The 26,267-nt window shown below is 43.8% G+C and overlaps 1 protein-coding gene across 1 annotated transcript in view; it reads left to right on the top strand.

Annotated features, from left to right (window-relative positions):
* LOC126263654 (unconventional myosin-Ie-like) overlaps positions 1–26,267 on the top strand; it is a 390,931-nt gene that overhangs the window by 183,721 nt on the left and 180,943 nt on the right. The window lies entirely within an intron of this gene.

Below are 26,267 nucleotides of genomic sequence, written 5' to 3'. Positions count from 1 at the left end.
ACGAACTAGCGATAACTAGCTTCTAGTATTAGTAGCGTAGGTAATGTATGCCACGATTCAGAGATGATAACTAGTGGCCCGAAACACAACGCTGATAGTCTTCTGAACATTGTGACCTGTTGTTGTACGTGCAAAGTCGTACATGAACCCTTTGTTTCGTCCTTTCATATCACTGGCTATTCACCCAATGTCCGTATAAAAATTTTTGCACACAGTCACAAAAAAAGGCATTTATATTTAATTTGGTTAACGCGTTCACCGTAGCCGTCGACCGAGAAATACCCCTAAAAGGCGATGCACATTCCAGCTTAATCTTACTTGTAACGCACACATCTTTACACCTCTCCTGCGTGTACCTGCTCATATTTTCAGAAGATGCTGTAAAATTTGATCTATGGAACACGATGTTGTTGTTAGTGATTTTTTGTTGACACATCCTGATAAATTGTGTTGATATGCCTGGCTGTTACTATTATTCACGCTTTCGTAGTTGCTCTGGAATGGTGAGCGGCCTCAAATGTCCACTCAAGTACGCGCTTACCTCAACAGACCTTGAGTTTCTAACTTTCGCGCGAGACTTGCCGGCAGAGCAATTTTACGCCATTGACAAATATCGGTCTCGTTCTATTTCTTTACTCGTCTGTTTCCATTAAAAAAAAGAACGCCGAAAATATTAATCCTTTGACAGATTTTGTACATATTTTGGAGCATCTCGTGGTAGAGATTCTTCAGTATGCTTGCCTACTGTCGTCAAACTGTATATAGGGTGAATCACGTAAAACTCGCACTGCAGATATTGCGGAAATGGAAAGTGCTATTGATGTACGGTTTTCACAAAACGATTTGGCAGTCAAGGACTCGTATTGTTAGCCAATCAACAGATTATAATATTTTTAATGCAAGCATACACTTTTTTGAATGGAACAGTGCCTGTTGACATCCACAGACTAAAAGTAGGGTAAATTAGAATGTCAGTCGTGTTTTTTTTCTTTTTTTTCAGGATCCTAGTGCTAGTCTTTTACGAGATATCGTATTTTGAGAAGTTCCCACACCGACCAGTTGTAGCACACACTAAAGAACTCTACAGGTCCACATTGTAGTTATGTGAATTGGGCCAAGCCGGACGAGGTCCAGGTCCTGTGCGTCCAATCCAACGATTTGGAAACAAGTCGTGAAGACTTGCTGTAGTACTTCGTGCACTATGGGCTGGATAGCCATCATGTTGGTACCACAGGTTCCTCCAAGTCTGCAGAGGAACGTCAGACGCATGCGTGGAAGATGGTCTGTTAGGAAGCTGCAATATTTGTGCGCATTCAGTGTTTCTTCCTAAACACTGGCGTATAACTGATGATTCACTTTCTCAAACCACATGTTTACTCACCATGGACGCTGACGTTCCACCTGACGAAGCCAAAGGCGGTTGTCAACAGAACAGTAGTGCATGTTTCGGCGGTTTACCAGGCCGTGGTAAGTAAATGTGGCTTCATCACTAAAGAAGTTACATGATAAATCTGGAGTATCCTGCCTTGTGCCCATGCGCAGAAGTTAACACGATTCACATTGTTGACTCATGCGACTTCCTCGTGGGATTGCGCGGAAACTGACGTGCCGATCCACTGCAGCAGTAGGAAGAACATTAAGTTCCCATCTTCTGTCATCACTTGTTTCATTCTGTTACGTTGTGTAGATGTTGCACTAAAACTTTCACGTAGCTGGTTGAAGAGGTCGATACATAATTTCAAAGATGGCTGATGTCTATTGGAATATCTCGCCGCACACACTGTACAAGAACGTGCTGCATTCTTGCTACAGTCTGCTTTTTCTGCACTGGTAAATCCCATCGTCCACTCACGCCTATTGCTTGGACTGTCCCACTCTGATTAGCAAGTTGGAGTGTACTCAAGGAACACACAAGCAGATTGTAAGCAAATATAACAACATCCTACCTAACAACTACGCAGGTAGAATGGCGCAAACAAGTATCGCCGTGAAAACTTTTCCAAATACAATATCTCGTAAACGACTCGCAGTAGACTCCTGCAACAAACACCACTGACATTCTAATTTACCCTACTTTTAGTTTGTTTATGTCAACAGGCATTTCCATTGAAAAAAGTATACGTTTGCACAAAAAATACACTTTCTAAGTCTTATTACAGTCTGCTGATGGCTGACAATACGAGCTCCAGACTACTAATCCATTCTGTGAAAACCGCACATCAATAGCACTTTCCATTTCCGATATATCTGTGACGCAATTTTTAAGTGATTAATCCTGTATAAACGTATTCCGGAGCACTTTAATGTCGGAGGGAGGAAATGTGTGTTTTAAACCGTATCGATACCGAAATGAAAAGAACTGTCTCTCTTGGTTAAAATGTAGCCAGGAAATGACCCGTAGTTTGTGGAAGGAGACGTCTTGGCATTCATCTGAAAAGATTTAGGGAGAACACGAAGAATGTGCAGTAGTTGTACCGAATTGGCACGTGATATGACGTCGATTCGTGACGAGTACGAGTCCACAATTATCGTAAACAGTGCATCACGTCGCCCGCTCAATGATGGAAGCGACGTCGGCTGATTTACAGGTGAGGGTTGATTAGAGTATTAGGCTGAATGTTGGAAGGAATCTGTTGGATTTGCTAACTCATTACTGAGTAATTCCATTTCTACGGGTAAAATGATGATAAAGAGGACAACCTCGTGGGTTGATGATGCTCAGCTACCGCTTAATGGCAGTAATTAACGTAAACAGATATATGGAAGAAAATTTTGATTGTAGTCCTTTGTCTTTTTTATTTCCCTTTCGCTATAGGCCATTGATCTTGACAACCATCGTTGATAGAATAGTCACTTTCTTCGTTTTGTTAGTCAACTGTAGAAGTAATTACTTCTTGGAAGAAGTCCTTCATACACTCCTGGAAATGGAAAAAAGAACACATTGACACCGGTGTGTCAGACCCACCATACTTGCTCCGGACACTGCGAGAGGGCTGTACAAGCAATGATCACACGCACGGCACAGCGGACACACCAGGAACCGCGGTGTTGGCCGTCGAATGGCGCTAGCTGTGCAGCATTTGTGCACCGCCGCCGTCAGTGTCAGCCAGTTTGCCGTGGCATACGGAGCTCCATCGCAGTCTTTAACACTGGTAGCATGCCGCGACAGCGTGGACGTGAACCTTATGTGCAGTTGACGGACTTTGAGCGAGGGCGTATAGTGGGCATGCGGGAGGCCGGGTGGACGTACCGCCGAATTGCTCAACACGTGGGGCGTGAGGTCTCCACAGTACATCGATGTTGTCGCCAGTGGTCGGCGGAAGGTGCACGTGCCCGTCGACCTGGGACCGGACCGCAGCGACGCACGGATGCACGCCAAGACCGTAGGATCCTACGCAGTGCCGTAGGGGACCGCACCGCCACTTCCCAGCAAATTAGGAACACTGTTGCTCCTGGGGTATCGGCGAGGACCATTCGCAACCGTCTCCATGAAGCTGGGCTACGGTCCCGCACACCGTTAGGCCGTCTTCCGCTCACGCCCCAACATCGTGCAGCCCGCCTCCAGTGGTGTCGCGACAGGCGTGAATGGAGGGACGAATGGAGACGTGTCGTCTTCAGCGATGAGAGTCACTTCTGCCTTGGTGCCAATGATGGTCGTATGCGTGTTTGGCGCCGTGAAGGTGAGCGCCACAATCAGGACTGCATACGACCGAGGCACACAGGGCCAACACCCGGCATCATGGTGTGGGGAGCGATCTCCAACACTGGCCGTACACCACTGGTGATCGTCGAGGGGACACTGAATAGTGCACGGTACATCCAAACCGTCATCGAACCCATCGTTCTACCATTCCTAGACCGGCAAGGGAACTTGCTGTTCCAACAGGACAATGCACGTCCGCATGTATCCCGTGCCACCCAACATGCTCTAGAAGGTGTAAGTCAACTACCCTGGCCAGCAAGATCTCCGGATCTGTCCCCCATTGAGCATGTTTGGGACTGGATGAAGCGTCGTCTCACGCGGTCTGCACGTCCAGCACGAACGCTGGTCCAACTGAGGCGCCAGGTGGAAATGGCATGGCAAGCCGTTCCACAGGACTACATCCAGCATCTCTACGATCGTCTCCATGGGAGAATAGCAGCCTGCATTGCTGCGAAAGGTGGATATACACTGTACTAGTGCCGACATTGTGCATGCTCTGTTGCCTGTGTCTATGTGCCTGTGGTTCTGTCAGTGTGATCATGTGATGTATCTGACCCCAGGAATGTGTCAATAAAGTTTCCCCTTCCTGGGACAATGAATTCACGGTGTTCTTATTTCAATTTCCAGGAGTGTATGTATATTTTAGTGAAGACTTAAATAGGCGGACAACTAAGGCGGTCCCTTTCCTAAGGGCTGCTAATTTGAAGAGAGATACTGAGGCTTTTTTATCGTTCAGAATCCTGTGAAGGCCTACGTTTATGAGAATTCAATCCCACAGTCGTAAGGGAATTTGAGTTCACTCATCTCAAATGCGAATCCGTTCCCTTAACCAATGCACCATCTCACTAATGTACATTTTGCGAAACGATTGTAGTGTAGAGTACGCCTGAGTGGTTAAGTGGATGCCAACTTATAAAAGAGTAGTTTAACTCCAAGGTTAAGTCGGTCATACGACTTTTTTTTCAGTCACTTACTGCTTCTTACCCCCCCCCCCCCCCCCCCCGGGCAACGATTTGTATGTGTGTGTGGTTTTGTGGTTTGGTGTGTAGTGCACGTAAAACTCTAGTTCCTAGGGAAGTCAGTTCATTAGCCGGATGGAGGCAACGGCATGTCTTCAATGGGCCCTTGCACTGTGCCGTTTAAATCAACCTTTGGAATGGGGATAGCCGTAGATTAAATTTTGAATCCCTGTACTGCTTAGCGTACTTGTTTTGTATGACAAGTTAAGACTTTGTGCCGAACTGCGACTAGAACCGAATACTTGGGTTTCGCGAGAAGTCCGCTGCCAGGTACGCTGAACACATCTCATTAATCGATTCAGTCGCTGAACCAGCGGGCTCTGCATCTACGTGTACACTCCACGAGACACCTTGTGGTGTGTGGCAGAGCGTTACTCCAGTCGCGAATCGTGCGATGGAAGATTGTTTGTAAGCCTCCTTGAAATGACTCTTCCCTGCGATTTTACCTTCACGGTCTTTTTGCGAGATGTCTGTAGAAATAAGCGGTATATTGATTGACTTTTGTAGTAACGTACGCTTTTTGAATTTTAACAGTAAACCACATTGTGTGTGCACAACTGTTCTCTTTGAACATGTCATAACGGTCGGATGAGCATCACCGTGACGCTTTCGCGCTTATCGAACTAACCTCTGACGAAACACACTATCCTTTTTTTTTCTTTTTTTTTTTTTCTTCTCTCTGTTTCGTCCATCAGTCGATTCTGGCATGGGTTTCTCCTAATTTCAGTCATACTCAACAGGTGACTCCCCTCGATGATCTTATCTCTAAGAGAATGGGTAGAGCGAGCCACTGGTTTGTGTAAGATGCTTCATTGCAAGCAATCAATATTATAATTTACGATCCATGCGTCCCAGCAAAGGCAATTAGATGCGGAGCAGACATAAAATAATTTGGACCAAGAAGTAGAGGCTGGATCCTAGAATACGACTATGAATGGTATTAGTGCATGTGTAAAATAATACCAATGTTTTATGTACTGCTTTCTTTTTGATCAGCAGAAATGCTACCTCTAATTGTTAGATAACAACTACAAATTGTCTCACAGTCAATCGGCCTTTATGAATTTCAAACAGATCCGCTTAGTTGTGCAGTTCTATACAATAACGACTGTAGATCATTTGCGGGCTTTTGTCTCTAATGGCGGAAACGAACTCGTAATAATGTATACACTTCATCTTTCTCTACTGAAAGGAAAACGTGAGACGGTAGACAGAGATGTGTATTTGATCGTTATCTGTAAGTTTACATAATCTGGGATCGAGGTTACTCATTGAATTACTACTTAAAATTTTATTAAAAATTTACGTCATAATCTATAGCTACGATGGAAGGCGAAATACATGTGATATACTACACTTCTCCACAGCCTCAGGCTTTTGGTTGAAATTAAATTATTCTCCCATTTATTAGAACTACCTTGTATTGATTACGTGGTCTACTGAGTATGGTAATCGGATTCCCTATCGTGCGCAGATTACTAACTTGCTAGATCTAGTTAACGTATACTCTTCTAGAGAACAGAATGTTTTCAGTCCCAAAAGAACCCTGAGGAGAAGCAAAATTCCTCGTGTAGCTATTCTTCCGGAGGTGTTCACACAGACGGACGTCTTAGAGTTTGGAAGGAAAGGAAAGCAGCCCATGATTAGGTGAAGCTTTGAACCGTAGCTGTCAGTACACTGCCACGAAAGGCAGGGTTCCCGGCTCGCGACCCCGTCAGGCACACAGTTTTAACTTGTCAGAAACAGTCAGCGCAACGCATGATCTGCAGAGAGAAAATTCACAAAAAAATGGTTCAAATGGCTCTGAGCACTATGGGACTTAACATCTGAGGTCATCAGTCCCCTAGAACTTAGAACTACTTAAACCTAACTAACCTAAGGACACCACACACATCCATGCCCGAGGCAGGATTCGAACCTGCGACCGTAGCGGTCGCGCGGTTCCAGACTGTAGCGCCTAGAACCGCTCGGCCACCCAAGCCGGCAGGAAATTCACACTCATTCCCAACAGGTACTGGTTTGTGTCGGGAATTTTTTTTATAACCGTAGTATTCCTTTCAATGTTGAGGCTGTTTGCCCTCTAATCTTGATATTGCACTAAGCATCACAGAAAGTGGAGAGCAGCATTCTGTTCAATGTCAAGACTCATGTATAGGATGATGCAACAGATATCTAACACTTCTGCACCATTTACTCTTAATAATAAAGACGTGACCGGGCATTTGAGATTAACCTCTGGGGGTATTTCGCTTCTGTCTAGTGTAGGTGATCGCTAAGGACAGAGAGGAACTTTTCGTAATTGCGAGTTCTTGTGATCAGGGAATCGTGACTTGCCTCTCGGTATCGCTCAGAGCTCAGGCCACCACATTTTAAATGTTTTCTCTGGTGCACGACACAGGTACTTTCCAATTCCACTCTTAAATTCGCGCTCTGCAGATTGCTCACACCCTCTTGGCGTGTCCTGCTTCGGTTGGCTGCCCATGTAATGGCCTCACCGGTGGCGGCTTCGAGGGCCTACCTGCAGGTTTCTATGGCGGCGAAAGTTTTAAGGACTCGTAAAGCCTTGTCTGCGCTTATCACTCGAAATGAAAACTTCCTTTCACACATGACAAAGCAGACACCGCACTTACTTTGTTGTCTCGTCATTCATGAGTTACTCGCAGTTATTTACCCGGAATGCGAATATAGCAAGTAAGCCGTCCGACGTCTGTAACAGATGGTAAACGATGCCTGCTGACTGTACTCGAAACTCTCCTGACGTAACGTTTTCTTAGAACATAACAGTTAAAATAAAAGTAGCCTACGTCGCTCGTACGTGTATACCCGAGCGACTGAATACGTTCGTTCTGCGAACTGGCGGAGAATTTAAGCAGTAGCTGCATTCTAAAGGCAGTGGAGTCTCACTTCACAGTAAGAATGAAAGTGCTTGAGGACACATACCATTCATCTAGTTCACAAACGATGATACACTTCCGATTGAAAGTAAAGAGAACTCGGAAGAATAAATTTCCCTTACATTGCATTTTGTGGTAAACAACAAGAGCGCAGAGGAAGGAATTGGTGAAAGTGTACATTTGGTGTACCTCACTCTATGAAATTGAAATATAGACATTAAGAAAACTGGGAGGATTTGAAATTTGGTGCTACAGGAAGCTTTTAAGTATTTATAAAACTGATAAAGTACAAAATGAAGATTTGTTACAGAGAATAAGTGAGAACAGCATAATGCTGAGAAAACTTGCCAGAAATGTGGACATAGACGTTAGATGCTCAGGACTCTAGGCAGTGCGAAAATATGTTGAGGAGGAAAACTGTAAGAGACAAGGATTGGAAAACGTGCCACTGGTTGTTAAAGTCATAGGGACTAGCAGTAGGCGGAATGATGAGATGATCACTGTATTAAAAAGAAGAGAAGGGAGGGAAAGAAGACAGTGACTGCAGAACGACGGTTATACGCTAGCACGTATGTTTGCTTTCCACGCTTCATATGGCTGTGTTGCCAAAGCATAAGGAGAACGAGAGACGGGAGGGGAGTCCGCCGCAGATAAGCGACAGTCCTTCCTTTGCGACGATAGCATTTTTTGCAAACGTGCAGCTAATCTCACTGCGTTTACATTTACTCATTTTCTAGGTGCGTACACTGTGTTGCGTTTGTTGGACAGAGTAAATGTGAGCGTCAAGAATCCGCCTCCACTTGTACGTCAGATACCAAACTCGTACGGAGTCTTACATGTACTTGTAAAACACAGCGTTAATAAGTCCGGTAAAGTAGCGTGAAGTCGCTGGGAGTTTGGTAAGCGGAAAGACTGTTAATAAGGTTGACACTGCACCGATAAAGCACTTTACTAAAATAGTAGTCTGGCTCACATACAAACAGAGTTTAAGGAAGTTCGAAGGGACTCTCATCAGCATTCAACAATGATTGTGAACTATATACATTAATTTAAACGTGACCATACCAGCGCCACACGTTCGATTCATGTTCTCGTGAAGAAAATGCCGATAAAATTCATATATAGTGATGGAAGAGCATGACGATAGGATTCATTGTCGAAATGATAGGCGTGTCTTAAGAGCGGCTACAGAACGTCCCAAATTAAGAAGCCGAGTGTGTGATGCATGGTATTTTTGACTCCAGGCAAAAGACACTCGACGAAGGACGTTTTCAAAACCGTGCTTGGAAAGTTTAAAGAATAATCAGTTGAACTTTTGTGATTTTTGAGAATAGAATAAATGTAATTCACCACTACGCTACAGAGACCAATTTTCAGTCGAAACAGTAGTTCGGCGCAAGTTAATCTGCACAGAAATCCGTGACCACAAGCTGTTTTCGGCAGTGTAAATGACGACGACTGCTTTCTTTTTTGTTTTTTGCCTTATTCTCTGTTTTTGTATGGGCTGATGCGGGGCGCGAGCAACTTACGGTTCGAAGTAGGCGAAAGAATGACTGGGCTTCGTTACTCAAAATTATTGGACAATTGACGTGGAAAGTAGAAACAGAACACCGAGGGAGACGACGCAGTGCTTAGTAGCCGAAAGGACAGTAATTACAGTCCTCGCCCGGAGATGCAGTGATAGTTTGTTTTCTCTAACTACAATAGATTAAGACAAGTGGCGGGACGGTGCTTTTTGAAGATGACGCGCGTCCGATTTCCTTCCTCCATTCTGAGCGTGTGCTGTGCCACAAACGAACCAGCCGTCGAGGCTACGTTAAAGCCTAATCTTAGTCGCTTTTTCCAGTGGTTGCGGAAGCGACCAGGATTAGCGCACAAAATAGCGATCCGACACATCGACTGTTCTCTCGATACAGTCCATTTGGTTCCTTTCTGTTTTGTAACCGCAAGACATCGGTGAATGAGATAGTATTGTGTACAGCCAACGACTATTAGGCGAAGTTGCAAACACCATTATTTTTAGAGGGAATAATTAAATGTCACTTTTGTTGGAGTAATTTAATGATGAATGGTGATTATGGAGAGACATATGTTTCGTGGTTTGCAGAAAAACGTTATTTATTATGCTTTTTTAGGGTTCTGTATCTCAGTAGGTAAAAAGGGAACACTTATATGAACACTTTGTTGTCTGTCTAGCAGATTGTTATAAACCCTATTTATCAAAACGGATAGACGCATCAAGTCGAAATTTGTCACATGCTAAGGTCTGTGATTCCGTGGCGGTATAATACACTTCAGATTCGATGTCAGTGCAATCAAAACATATGGTCATTTATCACTTATTTTGATACTCCCAAAATCACTCGCTAAAACCTATAGCCTACTTCGCAATGACGTAGAATGATGAAATTGGGCAAGAAGGAAGGTTTCACAGTACACAAGTAAAGGAGAAAATCTGAAAATTGTTAATTTGTAATAATGTCACATGAAAAAATGTTTTGTCATTCGTTATCTTGCTTCAGACTTGAAGTGAAAACATTCTTGAAAGTCTTGAAACCCGTGGGATCGATATCTCGCCAGTATCTACAACGATAACGCAAAAATCGTCGAGTTCCTCGATTCCTGGAATCGATGGACTATCTACAGGGTGTTTCAAAAATGACCGGTATATTTGAAACGGCAATAAAACCTAAACGAGCAGCGATAGAAATACACCGTTTGTTGCAATATGCTTGGGACAACAGTACATTTTCAGGCGGACAAACTTTCGAAATTACAGTAGTTACAATTTTCAACAACAGATGGCGCTGCAAGTGATGTGAAAGATATAGAAGACAACGCAGTCTGTGGGTGCGCCATTCTGTACGTCGTCTTTCTGCTGTAAGCGTGTGCTGTTCACAACGTGCACGTGTGCTGTAGACAACATGGTTTATTCCTTAGAACAGAGGATTTTTCTGGTGTTGGAATTCCACCGCCTAGAACACAGTGTTGTTGCAACAAGACGAAGTTTTCAACGGAGGTTTAATGTAACCGAAAAGCGATACAATAAAGGATCTGTTTGAAAAATTTCAACGGACTGGGAACGTGACGGATGAACGTGCTGGAAAGGTAGTGCGACCGCGTACGGCAACCACAGAGGGCAACGCGCAGCTAGTGCAGCAGGTGATCCAACAGCGGCCTCGGGTTTCCGTTCGCCGTGTTGCAGCTGCGGTCCAAATGACGCCAACGTCCACGTATCGTCTCATGCGCCAGAGTTTACACCTCTATCCATACAAAATTCAAACGCGGCAACCCCTCAGCGCCGCTACCATTGCTGCACGAGAGACATTCGCTAACGATATAGTGCACAGGATTGATGACGGCGATATGCATGTGGGCAGCATTTGGTTTACGGACGAAGCTTATTTTTACCTGGATGGCTTCGTCAATAAACAGAACTGGCGCATATGGGGAACCGAAAAGCCCCATGTTGCAGTCCCATCGTCCCTGCATCCTCAAAAAGTACTGGTCTGGGCCGCCATTTCTTCCAAAGGAATCATTGGCCCATTTTTCAGATCCGAAACGATTACTGCATCACGCTATCTGGACATTCTTCGTGAATTTGTGGCGGTACAAACTGCCTTAGACGACACTGCGAACACCTCGTGGTTTATGCAAGATGGTGCCCGGCCACATCGCACGGCCGACGTCTTTAATTTCCTGAATGAATATTTCGATGATCGTGTGATTGCTTTGGGCTATCCGAAACATACAGGAGGCGGCGTGGATTGGCCTCCCTATTCGCCAGACATGAACCCCTGTGACTTTTTTCTGTGGGGACACTTGAAAGACCAGGTGTACCGCCAGAATCCAGAAACAATTGAACAGCTGAAGCAGTACATCTCATCTGCATGTGAAGCCATTCCGCCAGACACGTTGTCAAAGGTTTCGGGTAATTTCATTCAGAGACAACGCCATATTATTGCTACGCATGGTGGATATGTGGAAAATATCGTACTATAGAGTTTCCCAGACCGCAGCGCCATCTGTTGTTGAAAATTGTAACTACTGTAATTTCGAAAGTTTGTCTGCCTGAAAATGTACTGTTGTCCCAAGCATATTGCAACAAACGGTGTATTTCTATCGCTGCTCGTTTAGTTTTTATTGCCGTTTCAAATATACCGGTCATTTTTGAAACACCCTGTATATGCGTAATAAAGTCTGCACGGAGCCTCAGTGCGCGAGTCCTACTGGCTCCTGGCCAATTTTTTTTACTAAAGTTATCAATCTGCTAATGTAATACCGAAGTTAACGCGTTATGATTAATTCTTTTACATTATATCATTCTGTTGCAACTGTCATTCTCATATTACTGCCGCATTTTCTTGCAAGAATCCGGATAAATGTGGTTTATTTTTTTAATTAGGCTTTAAATTTGCCTCAGTAAGGGTTCTATGGCAGATCAAACAGTCTGATGTTATTCATCAGAAATTATTGCTATACTAGAAACTAATCGTGCTGTATTGATTGCACCCCAGAGTTATCGGTACCTGTTTAACAAGCTAGTCTGAGTGACTGTATTTACGTTACGTTCTGGCTCTAGTTGGCTGAAAGGAGAACGACCTGCTGCACAGCGAATGTCACGGTTGCTTGACCGTGTGCCGTGAAGACACGCGTGTGGCCGGCGGTTGCCAATCGCACTTACGTTACCAGGGAACTCGCCGCGGAATGCGGGATGGGCTGCGTCGTGAGGCAGGTGGTGCTCTCTTCCTCGCCTCTTGGGCCACCTGCACGCCTTGTTTTCGTGTGCTTTGGTTTTTACCCTTGCCAAAAAGAGACGAGCACACGCGCTGTTCATTTCATAGCAAAAATCACTAACTAGTTTTATTTGCTACTCTCCTGTCATACACCCTTATTTCACGTATACAGACTAGTCACCAAGAGACTATAATAGGCCGAGGTTTATTAGGATTTTGAGGTAGTAACCATACGCCTGTAACGCATTAAAAATGCATTCCATGAAAACTCAGTACTCCAATAAGGGTCGAATTGCCAGTAGCACCAATGCCTTTTAAGAGTCAGATTCATAATAATTATATAAATAATTTATATGAAACCCGAAAAATTGCCATAAAGTGAACTATACCGTCATCACACAAAAGCAGGTAATGAAGTGTTATTTTAAGCGAGTACCGGATTTATTCTGGCAGTGCTCTTATACGAGGGATGGAACTTAAATAGTGGCAACTATTTATTCACAATCGATGCAAGAGAGTTACATGTTTGCACCTGTTTCTGTCCTTCAAAGTAGTCACCAGCGTTGTGTAGAACCCGTTGCCAGCGATGTGGAAGGCGTAGAATACCGTTAGCAGAGCCTGTTCTGTTGATGGTGCGAATGGAGCGGTCTACTGGCTGTCGAATCTCTGGAACAGTTCTGAGGCGAATGCCACGAAGTGGCTCCGTCATCTTCGGAATCAAATCAAAGTCACAAGGACTTAAGTCCGGGGTGTATGGTGGGTGGCACAGTACTTCCCAGTCCCATTGACCGAACAGAGCACCACAGCGTGCGCTGTATGCGCCCGCGCATTGTCGTGCAAAATGATGGGCGGGTTGCGCAGAAAGTGTCGCCACTTCTTTCGCAAAGCTGGTCGCAGGCGATGCTCCAAAAACGACCAATCTTGATCCATCTCCGGTGTTCCTGTTTCGAAAACATGGTGACACCGTTACATTAGACCGCTAGCTCACAAGTGACTGTGTTTCCCTCGATTGTGCGCACGCCGGTGACGTGGAACGGGCGGATCCATTTGCTCGGAGGTAAGATAGGTATGTCAGCAGATTGTGCTAACCGCAACAATAGTAGATTCCATTGCATAGTGTCTCCACAGCAGTGTTGCCACTATTTAAGTTCGAACCTACGTATAATTCATTGTTTCCTAATATAACCCAAGTTTATACTATCTGTAGTTCCTTCGTAGAAGAGGTGTTTAACAGATGCACAACGATTCTCTCACCTTTAATGTGGAAATAAGGAAAACTGGAAATTTTTGTGTGCAAAATACGAAAGATTCGAATCATTACGACAACACTTTGACTTGAATTTATTTCACTCCACTCTTACGCTCATGCAATGCCGTTTGACATTCGTGTTGTCAAATATCCCGTGCTGCATATATACTCATAGAGAGAGAAAAACAAATTGTCCGACTGGGACGGAAAACGGTAGCTGTAATGTACATGTACAGACAAACAAATGGTGATAATTTCAGAAACATTGAGTAATTTATTAAAGAGAAGGAGCTTCATAAATTGAAGGAGGCAATAACGCGTTTGTCCACCTGTCACCTTATGCAAGCGTCCTGCTATGAAAAGAAATGGCACTCCGGACCATCACCCACATTGCCAGGCCGTAAGGCCTGCGACAGTCACGTCGGTATCCCATCATTATCCATGGCGTCTCCAGACACGGCTTCGCTAGTCACCGAGGCGCTCAGAACGAAGCGGGAATTATCATTGAAGAAATTTGTGCCGCAGTAATGACATTCCAGGCCAAAGACGAGTCTGAAAACGCCCCGGAGCGGTCTAGGGCCCTGCAGTCAGGGACTGTGCGGCTGGTCCCGGCGGAGGTTCGAGTCCTCCCTCGGGCATGGGTGTGTGTGTTTGTCCTTAGGATACATTAGGTTAAGTAGTGTGTAAGCTTAGGGACTGATGACCTTAGCAGTTAAGTCCCACAAGATTTCACACACATTTGAACATTCTGAACAAACGCCCCGGACGGCGGTGGAATACCAGCCTGACTGCCGCCCGCCACACGGCGTGATAATCAGGAGTGATGATCTAGGTTGCCATTTCTTTTCATAGCAGGACCCCTTTGGTTGTCATCCGCTGCGCTGTTACAGCGCACCACTACCTCGATAATACTCTATGCCCCATTCTGTTGCCTTTCATAGAGAGCCATCCTGGCCTTACATTTAAGCAAGATAATGCCTACATGGCGAGAGTTGTCTTCGTGCTTACCAGACCATACCTTGACCAGCAAGATCGCCGGATCTCCTCCCTGTTAAGAATGTATGGAGCATTATGGGCACGAGCCTCCAACCCACTCGGGATTTTGACGATGTAACGCGCCAGTTGGACAGAAGTTGGCACGATATCCCTCAGAGGACATCCAATAACTTGATCAGTCCATACAAAGCCGAATAACTGCTTGCCTAAAGGCCTGAGACGGACCAACGCATTATTGACTTGGTCAATTTTTGAAGCTCTTTCTCTTGAATAAATCATCCAGTTTTTTGGAATTGTGCTCATTTGTTTGTCTTTACATGTAGATGATATATACACGTACAGACAAAAAATGAGCACAATTTCCGTCACAGTCGGATAATTCCTTCGCAGTGGGTGGTGTTTTGATGAACTATTGTCATTTCTGTTCACCCTGTTTCTTTCACGCTTTGAGAGATTTATTAGAGTGACCACACATAACTTCTAGAAGTTCCCAATAATGATACTACGTGTGGATGGTAGTGTCGTATCTGAAAAATACTGCGTCTGAATAATACTAGTTTCGCTGTTTTTTTCTCTTGCCATTATTTTAAGCTTCAATCGGAAAAACTTGACAGGTCTCGAGAGGTCTGGCGCTTTGTCTACGACGAATATCGAGGTCACCGCTCCAGGTCGCTGATTTATTAATCAGACTGATTCTTATGCCGTCCCAAAATATGCCTTAGGTTGGATTTGTGTTCGGCTTCCGTTGATGCCAGTCTGGAAGTATCTTTTTTATCTCGAGTGATTTTGCTACTTCTCCTATGGTCATTCATATGTGCCGTAATTCAGTGGAATGTCGTTGCGATGACTTTTGGAGGGAGGAGGTGGAACCGAGGTAGCGTAGCACCGCTGACTCTTCTCTGAAGGACTAGGGTTCGATTTCCATCCGTTAATTGTATTTAGTTTCTCCGCCTTTTTAGCGAATCACTTCAGTCGTGCCATGCTGGCGCCTCAGAAGAATTCACGGGTGATTGCTTCGCCCATTCGCTTCGGTCGCAGGTTCTAATCCTGCCTCGGGCATGGATGTGTGTGATGTCCTTAGGTTAGTTTGGTTTAAGTAGTTCTAAGTTCTAGGGGACTGATGACCTCAGATGTTAAGTCCCATAGTGCTCAGAGCCATTTGAATCATTTTTTTAGCTTCGCCCATTAGAGGTAGCCCGTCTTCAATGACACACATGACGACAGGACGGCAGCATTGACGTGTGGTCATATGAGATTCGCACCCTCTCATAAAGTGTGTGACGAGTAACTCATTCAATCAGTCCGTAGTACGTTAGCGAGCGTGTGGTTGTGTGGGGGCAGACAAAAGGGTCTACATGTGCTGGGGCCAACGAGATACGCAGGCTCTGCAACGAACTTCTGACTTCACCACTAGTCGGCTTGTCCGCCACACTTCGTAAATGCTCGGCTCCATATGGGACTCACGGAAAATCAGTATTTAATTGGAAAAGTGCCCAATAAGATTCTTGATTTTGTTGTGTGCTATCTAGAAATTCCAAGCTTTTAAACTCGCAGTCGAGAATTAGTAAATTTGTCTGAAATAGTTACTCGCTCCCCGCCACAGACGGCTGCTGGCACTTGTAAGATTTGGTGTCACGTGTTGTGACGCATGCGCCACGGCTGTATTTCTCTTGGGTTTCGAATTATGGTTGCTGACCGATTGGGAAGGGAGGGAATGAAGGTTGGCACGAAACATTCTGAACACATCGAGGGACTTTCCCATCCATAACATTTGTGATCCTTGAATATTACACATGGCGACAGTCCTTAGAGATTTTCAAACACGCAGTACTTGGCTACTGCTCCGTCTCTGGTGTGAAATAGTGTACCCGTTCCACACAGTGCAGCCAATGGGCTCAATTTTGTAAAACCGACCAAACATTGTTGAAATATTCGTTTCTGCACACATCAAATGAGACACCCATGTTAATGCTTTTTATCGTTAATTCATTACGTAAAAAATACCGGGAAAAGACCTAAGTTGACAAAAAATTGTTGTTGATAGTGAAATACTAGAACAAGTATTTCAGCTGTCTTGGATGTCACATTACGTATCAATATGCCTGAGATACAGAGAATAAACTCCCAAAATTCTCCAACAAAAAAACAAACTATAAAGGATTTTAAGACCATGGCTGTATCATACGGAACTGAGTGTTAGTTACATATAAGCAAGAAGAGAGTGGAATTCAACTTGCAGCAATGACATTTCTCGCAGCAGTAAAAGGATGTAGTAAATTCGACAGAATTAAGAATGATAAAATTAGAATTGAACTGACCATCTATAAATTAGGAAATAATTTCAGGTAAACAGAAAAAAAATTGAATGAACAGTTAACATGATAAGTAACCACTGGTAGAACATAACGACGAAATGTACCATACTTTTTCCTCTGATGTGCCTACAATACTATCTGATCATAAATATTCATCCTCGATGAATGCCTCTATCGATTGTAGTTTTCAGCTGTTCTGTAAGTGGATAATTTGTGGCGCCTTTGAAATCAGCCACTCATTTTTAACTGTTGAAAATGCTAAGAGCAGACTGCTTATTAACTTTCATCAATTTTTGATAAATATCCATTGGCTGTAAACAATCAGTTTATGACGGCAGGAGTGTAGTTTGTCGATTTGAACTGAACACACACAAAAATGTAATTTAAGTAGCCGTACAAACAAAACAGTTCTGCACATAGAGTTGGAACTTACTTTAGCGTATATTGCGCAAGGTATACAAAAAAGTTCATTAATATCTCCCCACCCAGGTGCCAGACATAGAAATTTGGTTAAAATCACCGTACAGCCATCCAAATAGTTTTTTCCTGGTTCCCCCAAACCGATTAAAATGAATCCAGAAATGTTTCTTTTAAAATGAAACACGTATGACTTCCCGTTCAGGTGCATTCGGTGCGTGAGCTCCTTCTCAAATGATCTCCTGAGCAGGACATTAAAATCCGGTATTCCTTCCTTTTATAAATTTTGCTCGCTTCTTACCGTAAGCCAATTACTAATAGCACAAACTATCCCTCAGTAGTCCTATTAGTTACTTCGCGTGCTCGCTTGGAACGAACAGCTATGTGTCAGGATATTTTTGGCGACATAGTGCACATTTAACTCTATAATTATATTGCGGACGGAGAACAATCGATCAGTAGGGTCAGTTGTTTGACGCTGTGCGCCACCGTATACAGCGACTTTGGTGCTTAAGGACACGTCGTCTTGAGGCTTTGGGCGTGTCAACTTCCGTGGCATTTGGGACTGCCCGCGATTCGTCTCTGGACAAACACTCAAGCACCATCCTCACAGCAGTGTAAGCCAGAGGTACATTTTATGCACAGTGGGGCAGGTTTTCAAGGACCCAATAAACGTGAGGCTTTGCTAACAGAAATTATTTAACGCTGATAGTTTAAAAGATACAACAGATTCTTTAGGTTTTGTAACAGCTTTTATTTGATTGCTTTTTTTATCTGTGCACTGCTACAGCCCGGGTTCGAATCTCAGTGCAGCACGCAGTTTTAGATTGTCGTATATAATTAAGGAAAGCGAAACTTATACATAGAGGGTAGATTTTTATAAATTACTCTCGGTTGCGAAATTGAGTACGTGATGCAGTATTGACACCCAGTGCTGGACATGCAAACCGTCTTCAGGAATTTAAAGTGCTCCCATTTCATCTCTAAATAGTTAGAAACGTGTAGCAGTAATGTGGAGTCGCATACTTGATGCGACGATTAAACATATCACGCGAACGGCAAGGTTTGGGGTTTGCATTTTAATCTGACGGGAAGTTTAACAACACTGCATGCTTTTCTGCAGATGAAAAATTGCTTCTGCTTTACTTTCGGTAATGAAATAATGAGAGAGATGTGAGAAAATGAAATTCAATGTTGTTATACGGTCTCGCTCTCACTCCATAGCGCTCTGCTGAAGGCTTTGGAATTGAAGCCAGGGCACGGTCAGAATTTAGCATTAAATATTCCTTTTCTGCATTTGCGGCGTACGCATTCTTTCGTGGTGGACAACATATATGCGCAAGATTGTGAACTGGATTTCGATCGGAGCTGAAGCAGTTCGGTCTACTTTCTCTGTAACTTCTCGCAGTAAACAAGTCCACACCTTTACCAACCAGAATGACATATAGCGTACTAGTTTCTGCTGTCTCGAATTTTAAATTGGGTGTTCAAATATGAACCAGTATACAGCCCAAAATAATTGTTTATGGTTTTCGTCAGTTGAGAACCAACTGCCGTTAAGTACATCAGAAAATGCTTTTTAATCATCAGCTGTTTTATTTAGCCTGTATATCATCTATCAGTTTCGGTCATTGACCATCATTATCAAAACAGATCAGTTAAAAACAGATCCAATTTTCCCTTTAAGCTGATACAACATCAAAGTGAAACCGTCGAAACAACTGTCGTACCTCGTCATTGAAATACAAGCGAACATATTTCACAATTCTTCAACTCAAATAGACACTTTACCATCAATGGTAAATAAATTTTTGCACAAAGTACTACATGAAACCATCTTAAGCATGTTTCATTTTATTTTTGATTCTCTGATTTTTGTGTACGTTTCGAATTTCATGAGGCTAATAACACGAGTAAGATTTTCGTTCATCCATCTTGTGCAAATGGTAGTAACGTAGTACAGAACTGATATGAATTATTCGCGCTATAGATAATGCATACTACTGGCTAGAGTATCATGTGATATGTCGGTCTTGATATACTTTTTTAATAAGTGAATTTACCTTGAGAGAAAATGGTGAAAAATTTTACATGAAGTGATAAGAAATTAGATAGTTCGTTGCGGTTATAAAAAAAAGACAACGCGCGTAAATGATTTCTTGCTGTATCCTTGGTAAAGACTAGTCATCCATTGAAATAACTCAGAAATATGCGTAGGAGGCAAATTAGTGTCCCGATGAACCGTCTACATCCAGAAATAGTTCAAAATTAAGTGTTTACAAACACATAGTTTGTATTCGTGAATTGCCGTCTACCGAAAGTCGATGTTAAACAGCAACTAATTGTTGAATATTGTATCTGTGAAATCAGTTGTTGGTGCGTATATGTGTTCGAGCGTATGAAGAGACGAAATAATTTACTATTCGGAATATGCACAAAATTTGCATACACGAGACAAACAGCTGGTATCTTAGCTTTCATAGCTCTTTTTCGTTTAGAACAGACCACCTAGAAGGATCTCGACAAACTGTTATGGAAATGCAGTGCAGATTTCTCAAAATAGCAACAGTTAAATATGTAAGCATCAGGGATCTGAAACTATTCCGTCAGTGATTTAATGTTACTTGCAATCAAGTTTCCTATTTATTTATTTCTCTACGGAGTTTTCCACCCTTACCGCCTGTAGGAAATTTGAGATGCGTTACTGGGAGTTAAGCTATGATCGGTCGTTTTTCTTTGCAATGTTGCTTCAGTATAAGGCCGATGGTAGTCCATTGTCTCAGAGTGCATCAAATTGTGTCCTATTCTGACAGATTTCTTTCTGCATTTTCTCTTTCTTATTGTGAGTTGAGAGCTTGCAATTTTTTGACCTCTTGTCTCTTGTCTCTTGTGTCCTGGAGACTGAAACGAGGCAAAGGAGGTTAAATTTACGAGATCTGCAGGCCCTTGAAGATGTCCCATTCTTCGAGTTACAGCGAAGGGCAGCTGCGTGCAAAAGTAATGGACGAGATCTTCGCTTAATGCTTGAAGAAACAGCACTTCATACCAAAAGCTTGTAGGCGTGTCTGCTGCCATTATAAACCTCTTTGCGCGTACACTGAGCGACGTGCCGCAGTGCCAAGCAGTTAAGTGTGAATTGCATATTAGTCATGTATATGTATGATGAGCGTTCAGTAAGTAATGCAACACATTTTTTTCTGAAAGGCGGTTGACTTTATTCCCTACTCTTTTGGCTACAAAACCCTATTTTTCAACATAATCTCCGTTCAATGCGATGGTCTTGCGCCACCTCACTATGAGGGCATATATGCCCGCATGGTACCACAACCAGACAGCGAGGTCATCGGTCTCATCGGATTAGGGAAGGATGGGGAAGGAAGTCGGCCGTGCCCTTTCAGAGGAACCATCCCGGTATTTGCCTGGCGTGATTTAGAGAAATCACGGAAAACCTAAATCATTCGAGGTCGGAGACAGCGTCTTGTTGCCTGAATAACCACCCCATAAACCACACACATGGGGGCAAAGACGGCAGCCGGAAGGTGCGAGATCCGGGCTGTAGGGTTAGTAAGGAAGAGGTTTGCGCGACCTTGTTTTGATGATGACAGACGCCTCTCCCAACGACTCACCGTGCTTTTTTTCACTGCCAGGTTATCTGCAAGGGGCTACGAATATCTGCGACGTTCTGGTTTTCCGTCAAAAGAAACTCAATGACAGCTCTCTGCTTGGAACGCACCTCCGTTACGGAAGTATTTTGAAGGCTGCGTATAGCACCGACGACTATCGCAACTTCATGAAACTGTAGGGGCTGTAGCGGTAATATTCCATGTCCCGCAACAAATTCCTCATTTTTTCAACCGTAATTGTACGAGAAAAGAAATGTATTGCGTTACTTGCTGAACACCCCTCGTAGATGGTTCGACCGGAGCAGGTTTCCTCGCTTTTACGTTTTCCATGGTTTCCCTTAATAATTTCATGCAATTGATGCGTATGAACTTGCCCTGGCAGAGTTTCTTCCACATCCTGTCTAATGCCAGCGTATTGTACATCTCTAATGGCGTCGAAGTCGACGAGATGTTGCATTGTAATCTTCCTTTCATGCTTATTTTGGCAGGATAGGCAACTGGCAATATATTGTAGACAGTGCTCTCTCGGTTACTATTTATGTGCAACCAAGAAGGAACTTATTACTATAGTTTCAATATCACTGAACGGATTGCTATGGATGTGCACGTGGAATATCGTTGTCGTAAGACCTAACAGCTAACACAGAGTTTTCGATGCTGTGTGGCTATGTTGGTGTCATCTTTTGGGTCTCAGAACATGTATCCACAGATTAATGAATCCTAGGGATTTTCTGATGTAGCTTCAACCTTTGATGATGCGCTGAGGATAAAAATAACGCCAAGTTAATGTTGAATATATTCCGTCTGTGAACAGTGCACCTTAGATTCCTTATGAACTATGTAAATTGCTGGATGTGCTGACTGTCAGATCAGATGAATTGAATGGCGTATCATCTTGTACAGTAGGGATTCTCAAACTTTTTCCGTTGCGTCCCCCTTCTGAAACAAATGAAACGTATTACCCCCCCCCCCCCCCCTCTCTCTCTCTCTCTCTCTCTCTCTCTCTCTCTCTCTCTCTCTCTCTCTTTTCCACTCGCTCTCCCCTATACTTTCCGCCCTCAGAACTTCTCATAGAAGGCACAAAAACGGCCTCCGATATCTAATTACTTCTAATTACTGGTCATGCATTTGTATTATTTAGAGATGTTGAAGGTTAACAATTACAACTAGTTCATAAATAATCACACCGGCGGGTGCAATTATTGTAATCGAACAAATGTAGGTTTTTCACTTCATACCTTTTTACAAGTTTTTTCAGAAAGTAGTTAGTTAGTTAAAGATTATCTGTTTCTATCTATATTACATGTAATTGATGTAGAATGTTTTTACAATATAAGGATAACTACATATAAATCACAGCAGGAAATAATCAAATTAAAATGCCAATTTAAAAATAGTTCGATGTAAACTGATCATCCTAGAACGAAACTAGAGTAAAAATGCACGCGGTTCAAAATTCGGAAATTTTTTGACATTTGCATATTTAGTGTGATGTGTGTACTTGAATTTGTAAAGAAAGCAGATCCAATATTGCTTGGCTCTTTGACACAGCGTCTCGCTGCTGTCCAAGACCAATGTTTTGTCGTTATTAATGCCATTTCGTAAATTCGTCACAAATTGTCATTGGTGATTGTTACATATTCAGCACGTAGTTAACACTGCGGGTGATGATAACAGGGCCTGTGTGACGAAACATTACTAGCGACTTTTCTGAGCATTCCTGCTGACAGAATCTACTGGTCACTCCTTGTAAAGTAAGACAGCAAATTAACGATGGGGGAGCTTCCTAACTTGGTTCATGGAAATGAGAATCTGACGTTAGCAATATTTGTTCATCGGAAGTCTTTCTTATACGCACCCTCCGCCAGCGGGGCGCACCCCACACTTTGAGGACGGCTGTTCTACAATACCGTACTTACTAAAACGCTGTAAGTGTTCAAACCAATCTTCGTGTTGATGACCGTTTCACTTGATCGTACTGTAGAAGCTTCTACGCGATAAAAACGTCATCGTTATCAACAGGAAGCGGTATCATCATTTTGGTAGCTTCTCTTTTTAAAATCTCCATTTCTCCTGTTACTCCCATTTCCTTATTCTGCTTTTGTGCTGACATTTTCGAAGGTGACATCAGTAAAACATCCTTTTTCTGTGAAGTATATTGTTGGTATGGTTGTTTGCATAAACACATTTGATGTCTAATCTTTCCTTCGTCCTTCGGTCATTTTACGTGGTTACCGTGATACTTGGAGACAAAGTTAATGCGCTTGGACAGTGATGGAGGACAGTATCAGACTGGTGCAAATCACAACTTGCACTATGTGATCAAAAGTATCCGGACACCCTCAAAAACTATACGCCTTTCATATTAGGTGCATTGTGCTACCACCTACTGCCAGATAATCCATATCAGCGACCTCAGTAGTCATTTGAAATTGTGAGAAAGCAGAATGGGGCGCCCCGCGGAACTCACGGACTTCGAACGTGGTCAGGTGATTGCGTGTCACTTGTGTCATACGTCTATGCGCTAGATTTCCACACTCCTAAACATCCCTAGGTCCACTGTTTCCGATGTAATAGTGAAAATGAAACATGAAGGGATATATGCAGCACAAAAGCGTATAGGTCGAACTCGTCTGTTGACTGACAGAGATCGCCGACAGTTGAAGAGGGTCGTAATTTGTAATAGGCAGACATCTATCAAAATGGTTCAAATGGCTCTGAGAACTATGGGACTTAACATCTGAGGTCATCAGTCCCCTAGAACTTAGAACTAGTTAAACGTAACTAACCTAAGGACATCACACACATCCATGCCCGAGGCAGGATTCGAACCTGCGACCGTAGCGGTCGCGCGGTTCCAGACTGAAGCGCCTAGAACCGCTCGGCCACACCGGCCGGCAGGCATCTATCCAGACCATCACAAAGGAATGCCAAACTGCATCAGGATCCACTGCAAATACTATGTCAGTTAGGCGGGAGTGAGAAAACTAGGATTTCGTGGTGGAGTGGCTACTAATGAGCCACACATCACGCCGCTAAATGCCAAACGACGCTTCGCTTGATGCAAGGAGCGTAAACATTCGATGATTGAACAGTGGAAAAACGTTGTGTGGAGTGACGAATCACGGCACACAATGTGGCGATCCGATGGCAGGATGTGGGTATGGCGAATGCCCGGTGAACGTCATCTGCCAGCGTGTGTAGCGCCAACAGTAAAATTCGGAGGCAGTGGTGTTACGGTATGGTCGTGTTTTTCATGGAGGGGGCTTGCACCCCATGTTGTTTTGCGTGGCACAATCACAGCATCTTCTTGCTTCCCACTGTTGAAGAGCTATTCGGGGATGACGATTGCACCTTTCTACGCGATCGAGCACCTGTTCATAATGCACGGGCTGTGGCGGAGTGGTTACACGACAATAACATCCCTGTAATGAACTGGCCTGCACAGAGTCCTGACCTGAAGCCTGTAGAGCACCTTTGGGATATTTTGGAACTCCGACTTCATGCCAGGCCTCACTGACCGACATCGGTACCTCTCTCCAGTGCAGCACTCCGTGAAAAATGGGCTGCCATTCCCCAAGAAACCTTCATTGAACGTATGCCTGCGAGCGTGGAAGCTGTAATCATGGCTAAGAGTGGGCCAACACCATATTGAATTCCAGCATTACATATGGAGGGGGTCACGAAATTGTAAGTCATTTTCAGCCAGGTGTCCGGATACTTTTGATTACATAGTGTAGGTTTCGATGAACATACTTGCGAGCTGTATCCGTTCACCTACTTTACACGTAGTACCAGATCAAATACATTCTAGCTTCTTGCACCGCTAGTACGCTTAATCAACAGGTGTGACGAGTGTCTGACCTGCTGAGAACCAAGATCGGCACGACTGTGGAGTGAAAGCGTCTGAGAGTTGTTGGTAACAGTCGATTTCGCGCTGGGCCTCTCCGTGCACGAAGCAGAGATGAAGAGATGTTGCCTGTTGAGGTTGGTTTCTAGGCGCCCAGGAATAGTGCCCGCCGAGCGGATGTAGCAACGCGGCCGGTCATGAAGTCGTCCCGCTGTCAGGATTGCGTTTCGCCACGCCATGCTGCCGGGCGCCGCAGAATGCAATCCTCTGCGGTTAGCGTACCGACGCCGCGAGTAGTGAGGGTGTTTCATTACTTAAGCAGCTACTGTTCGCGTGTTGTTTGAGCAGCTAACAAAAATACCGGAAACGAGAAATAGCAGCCGCATTTGTCCTCAAGTTTTCTCCTGCCTTTGCTTTCAGTTCAAAAGCTCAAATTAAGCAAGGTGTTACAGAAGTTAAAGGCCTCAACTATTATAGGGGAAGAGTGGGATTTGAATTCCCGTCCATATGTATACAATTGCGTGTTCCACGGTTCTGCTGTATCATTTCACGCCGTGTGCAATTTCCCTCAACGTTCCAAGTCACTTTCTTCAACATCCAACGTAATGATCGCGCTGGTGACGTTAGAGAAATCCGCTCTTGCATAGAGGGGTGTCTACAATTGGTACTCCCGCGCACCACCCATCTGACAAACATGCAGATAACGTAAATTGTCGAAAAAAGTTGCAGAAAGATGTTTTTAATACCTTTGGGTGCTGTACATAAAAAAGTCCCATCAAAGCTCTGGAGCACAATCTTAAGATAATCTCATAGGAGTGAGTCCTTGTCCAGTTAAGGCAGTGCTCTTTTCCATAACTTCTTTGTACTCATCAGGATGATTACTTAAGCAAGGCCACGTAATGTCTCTTTCCTCTTTGTTTACGAAACTGAGTCAGTTTCCCATCTCGCCAGTGTGACCAGTTCTGCAGTATTGTTCCAGTTCCAGTCCTTATCCAGACAGATATGGCAACAGACATCGAAAGATTTCAGATGGGAACTAAAATGTTCGGGGAACTTAAATACGAATCTTGGAAGAATATATACGGAAACACAGCGAGAAATGTATGCTTGAACATAAATGCAGGTGCCAGCAGAGCCTGCAGGTTGCGCTGACCACGAACTGCATGTGTACGATGCTCCCAATACGTAGCAAGTGTCAGTCATGGCCAGAACAGTGTTCTGTGTAGTTGTGAGTGCATTATGTCGGAGCCAAGTGAATTCGAGCGTGGAAACATTTTTGGTACTCTTGTGATAGATGCTTGCGTAACCAAGGTAGCCTAAGTTTTTAGTGTCCCAAGAGGCATCTTGTACAATATTTATAGCACATACACGGAAAGTGGAAAAACATCATCCGCGTATGAGAGTGTGTGTTGGATGATCGTGACGTACGGTCTATGAAGAGGATTGTGGTGGCAAAATACGGGGA

Source organism: Schistocerca nitens, chromosome 6 (assembly GCF_023898315.1).
Source record: "Schistocerca nitens isolate TAMUIC-IGC-003100 chromosome 6, iqSchNite1.1, whole genome shotgun sequence".
NCBI classification, from domain to species: Eukaryota; Metazoa; Arthropoda; class Insecta; order Orthoptera; family Acrididae; genus Schistocerca; species Schistocerca nitens.
This window is presented reverse-complemented; position numbering and strand designations above follow the sequence as displayed.